The 16,887-nt window shown below is 35.3% G+C and overlaps 1 protein-coding gene across 4 annotated transcripts in view; it reads left to right on the plus strand.

Moving 5' to 3' along the window:
• Window positions 1-16,887, plus strand: part of LOC121168093 (receptor tyrosine-protein kinase erbB-4) — a 984,643-nt gene that overhangs the window by 394,258 nt on the left and 573,498 nt on the right. The window lies entirely within an intron of this gene.

Here is a 16,887-nt window from a genome sequence, read left to right on the forward strand (position 1 = left end):
AGAGAAAGATTTTCCTTTTGTTGATGCACTCCCCAAATGGCCACAATGGGCAGAGTTGAGTTATGCAAAGCCAGGAGCCAGGAGTCTCCTCCAGTTCTCCCATGTGTGTACAGGGTCCCCAGGCTTCTAGGCCATCCCCTAATTCTTCCCAGGCCACAAGTAAGAAGCAGGATGAGAAGAGGAACAGCTGGGACATGAACCCGTGCCCATATGGAATCATGGTCTGTGCAAGGTAAGAATGTAGTCGCTGAGTCATGGCACTGGGTCTTTCACCTGGATTTTAACCTCAGTGCCAGAGACCCAACACCTGGGACATCTTCTGTTACCTTCCCTGGCAAAACACCATGAAGGTGAATAGGAAGCAGAGTAGCTAAGACTAAAACAGCAATCATAAGGGATGCCAGTATCACAAGCCATGACCTAACCAAATATACCACAATGAGAATCCCATGGGAATTCTTATACTGCTAGGTGTAATAGAAGTTTAGTCATTCAGCAGGACCTAAACAGCAAACATTTCAATTTTATGATACCTCAAATTACTTTCTTATGAAACCAACTGATAGTTTTGGTAAGATTTTTTTTGAGTCAATAGTGATCCCTTATGTTAAGTTTTGCCCTCAAAAGTCTGTACCAGCATCCTAGAATCACAGGACTTATGGTTGCCGTTTTGGCAGAGGCTTTGTGGTAGAATTTGTTCCAAAAGCAGAGGGAGAGACATGAGCAGTGCCCTGCTACCTTGTGGGCCTGGCTCAGAGCTTCCCTGCTTATGGCCTGAGGTACAACTCCCAGGCCTACAGTGGAGTGTGACCTCCGACATGACTAGAAGGTCAAGGGGAGTACACCTGGAATGTGACCTCTGACATGACTGGAAGATGAAGGGAAATAGACATGTGATAGAACCAATTACAGTGTTTTTGGTGGGCGAGGGATCTGCCGGAAGATGCTCTCCTGCCCTCTCCTTTCTTACTCTAAAAGCTGCAACCTGTGCATAATGAAGCGGACATTCCTCACCAAACAAACAAACAAACAAAATGATTCCTTCATTGGCCTTGTTAATTGTATTAGTGAACTATAGTATTTTAAGAATAATTGATGTGGGCTTGGGTCAATAGCATAGTGGTTAAAGTCCTCCCCTTGCACGTGCTGGGATCCCATATGGTTGCCGCTTCTAATCCCAGCAGCCCCACTTCCCATCCAGCTCCCTGCCTATGGGCCTGGGAAAGCAGTCAAAGCCTTGGGACCCTCCCTGCACCTGCATGGAAGACCCAGAAGAACTCCTGGCTCCTGGCTTCAGATTGGCTCAGCTCCAGCCTTTGCAGCCACTTGGGGAGTGAACCATTGAGCAGAAGTCTTCCTTTCTGTCTGTCCCCCTCTCTGTATATCCACCTTTCCAATAACAATAAATAAATCTTAAAAAAAGAAGAATTGATGTTAAGAATAAAATATTGAAATGTTGTTGGCAAACATAATAGGAATAAAAGCACATGTAATATGGGCAGCATTGAAATTTGGCAATCTCTTAATAATTGTATGTTTAAATTCTTTTTTACTCAAAGCCCTACTTACAAATTTTTGTGTATGGTAGATATGCAAATACTGGTGTTATATCTAACAGCATAAATAGGAAAGAACTCAAAGTTTGATTAAAAATAGATGATTGAATTATTAATGATACGCTTATGGTAGGTAAATGAGATACTGAAAAAAGTTGAATTCACATATACATATCCTCGTATAGATTGATAATTATACTGAGTGAAAAAATAGTGTATATTAAGAATAAGTTGATAGAATTAATACACTGTTATTAGCAGAATGATGACACTTGTGAAAATAATATCGTAATTGGTAAACTTTAATTAGTAGTATTTGTGAGTTTAGTATTCATAAATAAGCCAAAAATAGAAGGAAGGAAATAGTCACTAAATTACAAGTTATAAATACCTTTCAGTATACAGAGATCTTGGTGAACTTTTATGTCTCATATTCTGTAATTTTGTATGATTGAAACTTATACATTGAATTCATAATGATATTTTAATGCTCCAAAAGCAAAATGTAATCAATATAGTTAAATACCTATTTTTGTATATATACCATACATATATTCATAAGACTCTTGACCCACCTTGCTTACAGAGATAATTTTTAGCTCAATTATTTGTTGTATCTTATGAAAATTTTGATTAGCCTATTACAAAATACACATATTCTTTCTGTTAATAGGAAATTACCTATTTTTTCTCTTAAATTATTTACAACTATGCCAGTATTGAAAGCTAGTGGACAGTGTCCCTCCCCCAAAAATATGGCTGATGGGTCCACCTTGTTGGAATCAAGAAATTACAGATGAGACATTTACCAAAATAACAACATATTTTTATGCAAAACTGATGTACATAACCAAAAGTGTGTTCATGAAGGCATAGGGGAAAAATTTCTGAAAAGTTGTATTTACATGATATAAAATACATATATTTGTATCACATATAATACAAATATAATAATATACTATATACATTTTATATTACACATATGGGGCAGCTGCTCTCACCTTAGACCCTGACCCAGCCTGGGGTGGTGAAGGCGTTTGGGGAGTGCATCAGTGGCCTAGTGTTCTGTTTCTTTCTCACCCTTCTCTCTCCTCACTTTTCTCTCTCCCAATGTCTTTATTCCTCCTACTTTCAAATAAGTATATACATTTTAAAGAATAAGATTTATTTTATTGCAAAACTTTTTGAAATCCAGGTATAGTATTCCCCTTAAAAATGTCCATGGAATTTTTAAGACCTTTTGTGTGTGTATATACCATGGTTTATCATATCTACTGTTGATAAACATCATATAAGTCTTTTACTACATGTGTCTTTTTAGGGCTGTATGTTATGATTGAATTAGTAGCTCGTAGGGTATGCCTGAGTCAAATTTGTGTAGCTAATGAAAATTTTCCTACAAAATGGTTGTAGTAGTCATATTATTGCAAATTTCCCCATTGCTGTGTATTCCTTATATTACTAATGTCTTTAATTCCTTGCTACAAATTAAAATTTATTCTTCTATGAAAGTTATATAGTTAAGATTCATTGTGATTTTATTTTGATTTCTAATTGACTTATTTAGTAACAATTCAGATTTCTAGTTTTTGACATGTTTGATCAGATCCCTTGCCCACTTAGATTGGATGCTTCTTATTTGTTAGAAACAAACTGTGTACACATAGAGTGTCTTTTAGCAAGCGATTTGGTCTCTGAATTTGAGGATGGCACCGTGTTTTGCCAAGAATAGCCTTCTTCTTGACTTTGCTCCTTTCTTTTAGCTCATGGATGGGTAAGATATAATAACTTTAAACAAATTCACTTTCATCATTTTTATTTCCATTAAAATGTATCTGTTTAAGTTATGTCATGAAAATATGAAGTATTTGTTTACTTCTTGTTAACATTATATCACAGAGCTCATTGGAAAGAAATATGCCTTTTATGATAGGTAGTCTAATGATTGCTTAAAACAGGCACTTCATGAAAATGTGAGGCTAAACTATCTGAATTGATCCCATCTGTTGTATGATAAAATTCAATAGGACAGTACATCTATCTTATTTATTTTATTTCTCTTATGATCTAATACATTTTGCTTTACATGGGAAATATTTGTCAAATAAATAATCAATTAATTACCTAAAATTTTGAAGTAATTAAAGTCCAGTGTACAAAATATTAGATAAGATTGTCTTAATCTGAAATGTAAATTATAATTTGAGATGAGTTAATGCAACTTGGAAATGTTTTAGCTGTTTAATTAAATGAGGAGATTATGAATAATTTAGAAACTAATTTATATATGAAATATGTTTATTCTTTCAGCATTTGTTCCTTATCAGTTTAGTCATCCATTCTAAATTTTGCTTTTACTTAAATACCTTAGTAGGCAAAAACTCAAAGCAGCTTTAGACATTTCCCTGGCTGCTGAATTCCAGCTTGGTAAGATTTTATCATAAATGTTAGCAACAGAAGTAATAATTTAGTTTTATCATTTAATTCCTAGTGATAAAAATCAAACATTTGTATTCTGTCCCACTAGTAAAAATTCTTTCTTTTTTATCTGGACATAAGACTTTTTTTTTTTTGTACTTATTTGCTCTGAAATAAGCCACATGTGAGAAGACCAACTGACCATGTAGGTGAAGTCTAGTACAGTTCATTCAGGTAACCATGCTATTCAGAGGAATGTTGAAAGCTATTTCATTAAAATGCCTAACCTATAATTAATTCAGTGATTCTATAACTTGTTCCCTTTTCATCCAGGTTGTACCAAATGATTGTATTCCTGGTCTCAAATATGATATCCCAGTGTCTCCAGAGAGTGATTGCATGAATAAGTCCTGAATATTAGAAACCATCTGAGGCATTCTTATAAAAAGAGATTGTCTTATGAATGAGAATTGGATTAATTAAAGTTGTTGCTTAATACCTTTTAAAAAAAGAAATCCTAGGAAGGAATTCTCTAGGGCATAATACTTTAATACTTTAAGTGTTTTCATCTTAAAAATATCCTTAACCTTTATTCTCATTTTCATTATCTCTAAGGATGTAGATCAATAAATTACGGTGAACACTGACCTGTAATTAAAATGAAGGCTTTAGTTTGAATGTTATCTCCAGAATTTAGCTATGAACTTGAACACATTAATACTCTCCTGGATGAGTTGTTCCTTGTGACCAGCATGTTTCAAGCAACGTGTCCATTATTTGGTGAGAGATGACCAAGGAGTAATGTCTAGTGGGTGAGGTCCAGAATGCTCAGATCTGACTATCGTCTGGAATCACCTACAGAAAAACCTCTGTCTAATTCCTGAAACAAATCCCTCAGGATCGCTAGATAAGTGGTTAGTTATGAGAGATGATGAGCTTGAGAAAAATAAACAAGTAAATCTTTAAACAACCCTTCAACATCCACTGGTTTATGATTTGGTGAGTTTAATCATCCTATAACATACAAATTGTTGTTTCCCTAAGATTGTTGGGAAGGCTACTTAAGAAGAATTCATCAGAATATCCTATATTCTGTTAAGTGATGTAAATGCCACATTAAAAAATACACTTTACTGGTAGCAATTGAAATGTATTAAACTTATTTTAAGATAAATTTTTCTTTCATTAAATGTGTTGAGTAAGGATAGGATTAGCTATTAAAAATTGCTCTTGGTGTGGTTCACATTGCTTAGAATGTTTCTTAGATACACACCATCAGGTTATGTTTAGTGTTTTCTAAAAGGAATAAGGTGTGATTCTCATTTTGACACGTCTAATTCGATGTCTGGATCAAGTTGACATTTGCCATTATTGGCTTATTTCTAGAAAATTTGAGTTGTATCTCCCTATTTTTACAGGACCAATGCTGGCTATATCCAACATTTGAATACACAAACTAAAGTTTGGCTTTGTTTTGTTTTACTGCTTTGCTTTGTTTGACTATTCTATTCTTCTTTGTTTGTGATTGAGTTTCACTAGGATATACATAGGTTATTGTAAAGACCCATATTGTGTACTTTCAGGCATGATGAAATTTGCATATGCCTTTTTATTCACAAGTTACATGTAGGAAAAATACTTTTTGAGTGGTTTTCAAAGTCCATGAAATCCCTCACGTTGCCTGATTTCCTGTTGTGCTAGACCATCTCTCGTCTTGATCCAAGTCCTAGATTGCACGTAACTTCTCATATCCGAATGAAAAAATAGTCATAGACTTTCATAAATCTTACTTAGTGTAGAAAACAAAAATGATTCAATTGTGTTGCTGTTGCTTCATCTCTTCTGATTTATTTGTTCATGTCTGATGGTTTTAAGGTCAACTGGTTTTCTGTAACTCACAGCATCCTGCTCCTACAGAGATAATTCCTCACTCAGCTTCACCCTGTCTGTGTGGGCTGCACTAAGTGGGTTCCCAGCCTTCTCATTCCCAGTTCTGTTTTGTCCATGGTGAGCACTGGCAGGTAATACCTTGAATAACTGTTCTTAGAAATCCTTTCTCTGCTGAACTCTCAAGTGAAGGGATGTACAAGGGTACCAGCTATCTCTAGTCCCAGGGTACTCTGCTTTTCAGTGTTGCTTTCCTCATATCTTATTTATAACATGATTATTAATCTCGGCATTAAACTCTGTTCACTAGCCTCCTTTATGTGTGGTATCATTTCCTGCTAAGACTAAGAAAAGGGAAAAGCTTCCCCAGGAGTTCTCTTTGCTTTCTTTCAGTCACTTAGGGTGTGACTGTAATTTTTATTGTTAATTACTTTGATTTTGAATGCGTATGAGATAGTTCCAATCAAAAATATACTGTGGGGCTGGCATTGTGGCACAGCTGCTAAGTTTCCACCTGTAGCTCTGGCAACCTATAAGGGCACCAGCTTGGTACTGGCTTCTCCACTGCTAATCTAGTCGTCTATTAATGGCCTGGGAAAGCAGTGGAGGATGGCTCAAGTCCTTGGGCCCTTGCACCCATGTAGGAGACCTGAAAGAAGTTTCCAGCTTCAAACCTGCCCAGCTCTGGCTGTTGTGGCTATTTGTTCTACCACTCTGTCTCTCTGTTTCTATGTCTCTCTGTATCTCTGTCTTTCTAATTTAAAAAATAATAATAAGTCTTAAAACAGACTGTCACTTTGTATTTTAGATTTTCTTTTCCCCCAAATAAAACATGTTATCCCGATTCACACTGAACTAGTGAAATGCTTACTGGATATACAAAAGTTGTCCTGAGTTCTGGTTCCAATTTTGTGATAAATAATTGAGGCAGAAATGTCACCTTCCTGAACCATCATGTTCTCATCTCTAAAGTGATAATGGTTAACTTATGTATCTATATTTCATTGTATGTGTTTTTTTGATCAGATGTCTCTGAATAACGTGTGTCTTGAACAGTGTGGCACCATTGTCGAGACCCTGAGTTAATATAAAATGACTTTCAAGACTGGATTAGCTGTTTTGAATAGGCTCCCTGTATTCATTGCAGTTATGCTTTTCTTACACACTATTTGTAAATCTTGTAATACAAACTTATCACCTCTGTCTCTGAATGATCCAGATGCATCCTAAAGTCTTTAAGAGGCTACCAACTGTTTTTGACAAAAAAGTTTAAAACCCTCAATATGGACTTGGATATTTTGCATAAATCCTTCCCTGTTTGGTTGTAGATTGATTGTCCTTTAGTCCCTTCTGTAGTGATCTCCCTCATACTCAAAATTCTTTTTTTCCTTTATCCTATTACAGATAATTTTATTCTGTACTGGACCTTCTTCTGCCTAAAGAATGTCCAATTGTCCTCCTTTCCCCCAATTTCTCCTTACTCAATAGTAAACTCAGTTCAGTCATTATTTACTCAAGGATACATCTTTAAAAATTCAATCATTTTCATTTTCATGCTTTCATAGAGCATTATTCCTTTACTTCAAAGCACTCATCTCACCTTTTGACTATACACTCTTTTGCTAATCACGTGATTAATTTTCCATTTGTAATAAATTCAACCTCCATATAAACAAGGACTGTTTATCTTTTTATCTCAAGTATCTATCTCCGAACTGGTCACATGTTTTCATTTACTAAATATCTGTTAATTTGAATGGCTGCATACTCAATTAGGGCACCCAAAGTTAGAAAGGGTACTTAAAACTAAGAAGCCATGGCGCTATGGGCTAAAATTTTTATCTTGCATGTGCTGTGATCCCATATGTGTGTTGGTTTGTGCCCTGGCTGCTCCACTTCTCATCCAGCTCCCCGTTTGTGGCCTGGGGAAGCAGTAGAGGATGTCATAAAACCTTGGGACCTTGCACCTGCATGGGAGAGCCGAAAGACTCTCCTGGCTTCTGACTTTGGATATGTTGAGATCCAGGCTTTGCATCCCTTGGGAGGTGAACCAGTGTATGGAAGATCTTTCTGTCTGCATCTCCTTCTCTCTCTAAATCTGCCTTTCTAATAAAAATATCATGAATCTTAAAAAAAAAGCACAATTAAAAAGCAGAGGGAACTCATGAAAACTCATCTAGTTGATTATAATGAAACTCAATGATTACAACCAAAGCAATTTTTCTATATTCTTCTGAAATGAGTGACTTCGTTTATCAAGTCTTCTAGCTGCTTACTTTGGCAGAATGGCAAATGCATGGAATTCATCCAAAACAATGTTTTTCTTGGTGCTTCTCACTGAGAACTAGATATACTGTAGCAGGTGATCTGAATCCAGGAAGATTAAATAATGAGAATTTATTAACTTAGACATTTAAATGTGAAAAAATTTTCAACACCATATTTCCTGCTATATTGACCTGCTACCATGGTAGCTAGAAACTAATAAATTTATATTGCCATCACATTTCAAAAATTTCCCATTCAACTTGCATTATTTGGCCTGCATATAAAAATTTTTAGTGAGAATTAAAATGTTAAAAATCACCAAGGTGTCGCATACGAGCTGGGACGGCAAGAATAATGGAATAGATTTCCCTAGACCTCCTCCTCAAAAAATAATTTACATCCTGAAAATCACTAAGGAATGAGCCAAAAAACAAAAACAAGACAAAACACTAAAACAGGATGGACAGAGTAGCTTCACCCAACATGTTGCTGAACAACAAAACTGGGACTGGTATACCGCTCAGTGCTCCAACCTCTTGAGCAGGGGTTCCATGCAAGGAAGGGTAAGTTGAGCTAAGGGGTTACCAGCCTCTCTCACTGAACACTACCAGGGGGCCACTTCAGGAAAAGCAATCCCTGCCCCTACTTCCAACACAGTGGCAATAGGATTCTGCAAAGAAAAAAACCAAGCCATGGGGGAAAGAGAAACAAAACTCTGCCTTTTGCATGAGATTGAAGAACTGTTCAAAACAGTGGAGATCTTTGTAGTCAAGGAAATCCACCATGTCAACAGTTCTTCATTCAGTATTCTTGTAATAGAGTATATTTCATTTCAAAAATTTTTAACCATATTACCATTTTAAACTTGTCTTATGAATAATGTATATATATACATATACATATATATGTATATACATATATATGTGAAATTCTCCCTTTTCTCTAATATGAGCTGAATTACAAATTATTTACATGATTTCCTAGTGTTATGCCAACGTTATACTTATGTTTCTAATGATGTGGTAGAATTCAAAGGATCTATTAGACTCTGGCATTAGTAAATGTTGTACTGAGCCTGTCACTGACCTCATGTTTTCCGTATATCATTGAAGAAGAGATGTTGAAAAAGTATACTCACTAGAAATAGGCTTCTTTAGAATCTGTATCCATGTCTATCATATTGACCATTTCTTGATACAAAAACAGCACTTGGTATAAAAATCTCTGCTAAACAAATGCCTCTATAATCCATACCTATATTTCCAAGTCACAGCTGACCTTTGTATAGGTGTGGAACAATTTCAATTAATGTAGACAGAGAAATTTTTAAAAGGCCTTAGGGACAGTATCAAATCAATTTTCATTGATTTCCAAGGCATTATATTCAAAGAGCAAAAAACAGAGGCATATCTGAATGCAGGAGCCACAGACACTAATCTAAATGATAATACATTTATAAGGTAACACAGCTAAGATTTTTGGGGACATTTGCATAATTAGCTGGTAGCATCTTTATGAATGCAGTTTTTAAGTACAAAATACAATAATCATTCATCACTGTTAAAATCATTAAAAGCCATAAACATCCATTTTAAAGTATATAGTTCCAGAAAATGCTCAATCAAAATATTTATTCATGAGAAAGAACACTTTAGCCACAGATTCACAAAGTATTTCACTTGTCTTTCTGATTTTTGTCATGGCAGCAGTTTGCTGTTGTTCTAAGGCTATTATGGTGAAACATATGCCATTTAAAGTAATTGTCTCCATTGACTAACTATCCTTTTCCTGGTAATTTGACTCATAGAAGGAAAGACACATCTACCTCTCTAGACTGAGAAAGTCACTTCACTTGGTTGAAGTGTGTTAATAAAGACAGTAGTTATAGATTTAAAAAGTGCACTCTGCCAGACATGATAATTGCTTTTTATCTCTACTTATATTTAATTCTTCCAACAACATCATGGAGTAGCTATTGGAATTAAGATTTCACAACTGAGGGAACTAGGCTCAGAGAAATTAGATATGCAGGCCAAATAATGCAAGTTGAATAGGAAATTTTTGAAATGTGATGGCAATAAAAATTTATTAGTTTCATGAGGAATTGCACATTTAATTGTGGCTCATGTTGGATAGATATTAAATATTCCAAAAAGTGTGTTGAAATATCTCAGACTTTTAGGTGTACTTAACTATTAATCTTTCAAGCTTATAGAGAAACTTCAAAAATAATATAATTAATGAAACTATAACATATTTGAGAATCCTATGTATTTTTTTTTTTCATTCTGAGTACCCATTATTATTGGGTGAAAAGAGTGTTCAACTGGAATTAGGGAAATTAAGACTCATCCCAGCTGTGTCAGCTCATATTTAGACATTCGTGAAAATTCGTTTTACCTTTGAGTTAAGAATTTTTTTATTGTGAATTTTATGGTACAGAGATACTATCTTTGTTGATATGCTGATTCTGAGGGTCAAAGTAATGAGTTTTGGTTCGATTTTTTTATTGCCTACACTCTTTCCAGGGACAGACAACAGGCCAATACAATGCCAGTATCATGACTGACCACCAGGATTTCTGTATCTCATGCTAGATCTCTCACACAGGTGGCTGTGATCCTGCAGCTTGCAAGGTGCCCATCAGCAGGGATCTTGAATGTGAAGTGGAGTAAGCAGCCAACCCTGGCTCTCTAGCTAGGAGGGCTGAAGGCCCAATCAGTGTTCTAACTATTCCATCAACTCTCTCCCTGTGTACATTCCAGCTGGTATTCTCTCCAAGTGAGTTCACAGTGCAAACAGTTTCTTGTTGGTTTCTTGGGCATTCATTGCTCTTAGCTTTTCTGTACCCTTTGACAATACTAATCTATCCTAATTCAAAAAAACAGTCTTGGAAAGAGCTTTCCATTATTAAAAAAAAAATTACTGAAATGCAGCTAGGACAAATTTCAGTATCCCAGACCATGGTTCTTTTTGCTGAAGCAAAAATGCTACGGCAAAATGCCCTTTTGCAATATCTAACCTGGCAGCCTCTTATAAATGACGAGGAATACAGCATGAGTCAGTAACTGCCAAGGGGAGACTAGATTTGGTTTTCAAAAAATTTTGATTTTTCTGCATGTGCACTTGTTCAGGCTTTTCCTCCAGGAGTACCCAGGTGGTGGACGAGAGAGAAGTGACTTGTTCCTTCTGTATAATTATTTCCTCCCTGAATAAATCTTAAGGGAAGTATGTTCTTCTCAGTGGATACATTGTGATGGTCTGGCTACCATTTTGGTTTATATCCCACAGCTGACGTTATTATATGTTATCTCAGCAAATCTGAGATTCCAGAGTGTGTTACTGTAGATTATTTTATTCAGACTTGCTCTCATAAAGAAATGACATTGGTATAATTTTCCTTTTTGTTTACCACTTGTTCTCCATATTAAATCATTTGTTTTCTTTTTCCAGGTAAATCCTTTGAGATTATGGTTTGTTGAGTAGCAGTGGAAAATGGTGAAGTCACTATATTTTCCAGAAACCTCCATTAATCTATATACTACATTGGAGGCATTTAGGACACAAGTCAGAGCCCAACAGAGACTTCAAATGTTCTCCTGTTGCTCCACAATCCAGAATATGAATCTTTTAAGACCCAATCAAATGAATAATAGTGGCTATTTTCAACCCTGTATTCCTTTGTGGCATCCATTAAGGTAGAGAAGACTGTTCAGCACTCATTTGGTGACTGGTTATTAGGGTTCTTTTTCTGGTATGATATTTAACTCAAATTGAAGGAAAATTACCTCACATTCCTAGGAGACCACTTCTTATTAAGCAATTGGAGCGCAGAAGTATGGTGGTTACAGACACCTTCATTGCTTCCCTGAGCACGAGCACATTCCTGCTTAAATTAAGCATTGCATTCTGTAAATTAATCCTGGATCTGTGGAGTTGGGTAGCATTTTTTAGGAAGTGACTCTTTCCTTTTCTGGCCTTCACTGATGACCAATGAATGCTTTCACTCATTGTGAACATGACAGCCTAGAGGGGTATTAATGATGTGTCATCTGTTCAAATCATTATAGGCATTTTTGCAGTTTCCACATCCTCTCCTTTTCACACATCTTGACAAAGATTTCTAGTTTCTTTCTAAGTACCGATTTGACACTGGGTTAGAGAATTATGTATAAACATACATAGTTCAATAAATAAAGGAATCCAGATGTTAATTTAGATATTTATGAATCTGATAAACTAATGGAAATAGATATCAAATATATTATTATAAATGATTTTTACTACACTAAATTATTAGAATATAAAATTATATTTAATTCTATCGGGTTAATCAGTGAAACTGAATTTCAGATTTGCTTTTCTGTATTATCAAAGTTTTGTGTACACAGTCTAAATTCCTTATCTTTCAAAGGAAAAAAAATGTAGTTTATGAAGTTCACACAATGTTCTGTCTCTATCATTTGTTGCCAAGTAGTTTTCTGGCAGGTCCTTGTGGTCATCTCTGTGAGCATGTTCACTCTATACATGTTTGTATCTTTCCTTGTGAGGAACTGTCTTTTCATGTTATGTCTAGCATGAGAAATAGTGAAATTGTCTATGCAATTGATGAAACGTGTATCACATCAAGGAAGAAGAAATAGCACACATACAATTTTTTAACTGTTTAAATAATAGAAAGTAGGCCCCACAATTTACACAAGACTTAATCAAAAACATTGGCCAAGTCACAGTGCCTAACACCTCTCTTGGGGCTGAATTTAGATAAACACATTGTTAACAGCACTCACAAAATCAGGGAAAGCAAGGACATTTTGTATTGTCGCAATGCCTGTGTGAACGTACTATTCTGTCTGCCATTTATCTTTTCTATGCCACAGTACTCTGGTCAAATCCTGCTTCTCTGCCATTCTGTTTTAAATGGTAATCCCTCTATGCTGGGTTGTGAGGTGCACATTACATGCTCACCTCTGTATTTGCTCTTCACTTTATCTCCTATAGATATTCATGGATAAGTTGAGAAATACACATTCAGTTATCGATATTCACAAATAAATATGCAACACAATTTTTACATAGGTTTAGACTGCTGTTTATTGCCTATGCAGTATTTTTTTTTAAACACGATTCCCTGGCATGGATAAAGCATTGTTACTTTGTGAATCATGCAGAAAGCCTCCCTTTATATACTCTTTGAATGAATGGCTTAAGGATGCATGTGAAGTTCTCCACTTTTTTGGTGGGGAGGATTCTTATAAAACATTTTCCTCTTCTGATGAATCTCATTTTCATCAGAGAGCTAGACTTTTATAGGTAAGTATAATAAATGCATAAGTAATAGCACCCTAAAATGCCTACAGAGAAGAAAAAAGGGAAGGAAGGCTACTTAACCCATCAGAAAGCCTGAATGATTATTTCAGCAAGATACTGAAGGAGAGACATGCTTTCTAAAATACATCCTTTACCTTTGTCTATCGAGCAGCTGTCATGGCTCCCTTCTAAACCACAAGCCTGTTGTTAGTTTCCTATTGTGAAAAGTTTCTGGATTCCTCATCAACTATAGGACAGAGTCATTATTATTTAGCATAGCATGAACACATTCAATGCATGGTTTGTAATTGAAAATCCATTTACGCTGTCCATGTCCATGTGCTTTAAGCATGTCCGACCATTAACAATATGACAGATACATACTTTCTCTGTTTTCCGTTAGTCCTTTATATTTAATGGCTTTGTACTTTGTTGTTGTTGTTTTAATTGTATTCTGGGAAAGGAATCATTTTTCTACATCCAGCTGGAACACCCCCTCTTTAAGAAAGATTTCTTGGCTCCTGTTTTCTCCAAGCATGGAAGTGATTTTCCAAGCTAGTGATTTAACTGTACCAAGTCTTGGTAATGGTATCTCTAAACAATGATAAGATCTCTCAGATTCTCTGAAAGATCTCTAAAGTTTCTTCCAATTTTAAAGTTTGTTAATAGCTACAATTTCTGAGGAAGCGCATTGATAAGCTTCTCAGACAGGGTAACCAAGACAGAATCTTCTGGTACAAGTTAATCAAGTTACAGTGGTCACTACTTGCATCTAAATCTAATCCTTATCTCCTGTGCTTATAGATTAACTTTTATATTGTTTTTCCACTTGGTTTCTCGTTTAAGTCCATTTATTCAATTTAACCTAGTCGGTTGATTTCACCTGAGATGTTGAATTTTCTTTTTCCAAAGCTCAAGAAAACATGTGGGAAATAGTAAAGTCAGAACGAGATTGCAGTTAGTAAACATCACATTTAATTAGGACAGTTTTTAATCTCATTTATATATTTCATTTATGTATAACCTCATTTATGTTTCCTACCTATGAGAGCTCTTCTCTATCCAAACTTCCCTTTGCAAAGAAAGTTTGAAATAATTCCCAGACCTTGTCTTCCGATCCTACATGGTTCACAGCTGGTGCAGAGATGACGTTCTAATATCCTTTGCCTAGATACAGACAGAGAATGAGCTGTTTTGACAACAAAAATGATCTACATTTCTTGGGAATTGTGCTGTATTTTTTTCCCTCTTTTGAATTATGTTAAGACATATAATAGACTGTCTTTGTATGACATTGGGAACCTCTGAGAAGAGGGCAAGGTTACACTATTATCTCTTTGCAGTTGAATGAATAGAAGAGGAGAAAATGCCCAACTTTATTTTTGAATATAGTGGTCTCAGAAACTGATTTTCCCTCTTCTCTCTAGTTCAATCTCAGCTTCCCTTGCAGCTAACCTTGTATTCTTTTAGAAAAGAACAACTGTTAACACATAATATCAGGATTATATGTGGGGAATGGAGAATGATTTTATCCAAATATGGCTATATTGCTGAAGAAGCTATACTTCATCCCTGATTATAAGATTTGATTATTCAAAGGAGAGGCTAGGCAAGAACAGACCTGTGAGATAGCCTGGGGTGTCTGGGGAACTAACTGTGTGACAAAGCATATGAGGTCTGTTGAAGGAGAATGGAGGATCAGATTATAGTGTCTATAAAACATTTCAGGGATTTTGTTTATAAATACATTTTTTTAAAAAAAGTTCATTTTATTTTCTTATTTTAAAGGCAAATTTTTACAGAAATAAGAATCATAGAAAGAGAAGTCTTCTGTGTGCTGGTTCACTCCTCAAATGGCTGCAGCAGCAGGAGCCAGGAGCTTCTTCTTGGCCCCCTTGTGGATGCAGGGGTCCAAGGGCCTGAGCTGTCCTCTGCTGCTTTCCCAGAAACAAGCACAGCACTGGATTGAAAGTAGAGCAGCAGGACATGAACAGATGTGCCAGATGTCCCTTTGGGATGCTGGTGCTAGCAGACAGAAGCTATTTTTGTTTCTATTCTAACAGGGATTTTACTTCTATTCTTATAGCAAAGGAAATCTTTGAAGAGTTTTAAAATGGGGAGTAATGCAATCATATAGGAATTTTTTTATATGATGATGACTTCAGAAAGGAGAATGAATATGAAAATAACAATGCTATTGAGACAGCAAGACCAACGAGGCGTCTGAAGAGAAATGCTTGTGAAATACAGTTGTGGGCTCCATTGGGGAGTTGGCAGTAGAAGTGGAGAATTATGGAATTTTTAAGATGTTATATTGAGAAATATTGTAAGCTCTGGGATACTGTATATTTAAATTGGGCCAGAGGGAAAAAATTAATCATTTTTTGGATTCTCATTGAAAAACTGAATGTTGTTGCCCCTTACTAAATTTGGATTTGGGGAGAAGTACTGAATTTGTGCAAAGGAATAGTATGCAAGTTTTAGGAAAACTACATTAGAAGCAACTTTTCAATATTTACCGCAATCCTGTGGGGCATTATTCCTATTTGACATAACAGGAAAGTGAGAACATAGTTTTTCTAACTGATAAAGGCAAAATTTGAAACCAAGTGTGATTTTTCTGTCCCAGAATGTATTTTTAATCTATGTGCAGTTTTATTGTACATGATTGTCATAAGATCTAAATAATTTATAAACATATAATATAAAAGCAATGTTGTGATTAAAATAATAGGGTTAGCTAGCCGTGTTTTAGATACTAACAGACTTTAAACTATTGTAAAATTTAACCATGCAAATAAATAACGAGGAAATGATGGACAAAGGAAAATAGAAATCCATGGGGTAAAGGACAGGGGAAAACTAGGAAAACGAAGAAACATTGCTGTTTAAAATGATGATTTTTTTTTTTGATTATGCTTTTCCTACATGTGTTAAGTATAGTATTTTACTAAATTCCTTTGCTTCTGTGATTACTGGAAGAAAGTGCTTTTGTTATAAATAGAAAGATTGAGTAGCTTTCTCTTTTCAGCTGTTGTGAGAATGATCATGTCTATATGACAAAAATAGCATCAGTTTTTAGTATATTATGAAAATTTTTAAAAATCATCCTTTAAATGGTTATGTGAGAGCTTTAAAACTAACATAGTGACTATGTAACCTCATGGTAAAAAAAAACTAAATAGCTAGCAGTTTGTCCTCCTGTCTTACGTTTCTTTCTTATATGTAAAGCTGTTTATACACTTAAAAACGTAAAGCACTTAAATGAATCAAGGAGCATTTTTTTAAAATTCCGTGAAAATGAGTAAAGAAACTAAACAACTGGTATGACCTATGAAGTCAGACACAGCACAAAGAAATGAAATACTCAACTCTAACATAACCTCAAAATTGCCTTTCAAAGCTTGGAAGATGTCTCTTACTAGTTTCGGCATGGGAGGTGTAGGAC

Source organism: Ochotona curzoniae, unplaced genomic scaffold (genome assembly GCF_017591425.1).
Source record: "Ochotona curzoniae isolate NIBS_2020 unplaced genomic scaffold, NIBS_Ocur_1.0 patch56, whole genome shotgun sequence".
Lineage (NCBI taxonomy): Eukaryota > Metazoa > Chordata > Mammalia > Lagomorpha > Ochotonidae > Ochotona > Ochotona curzoniae.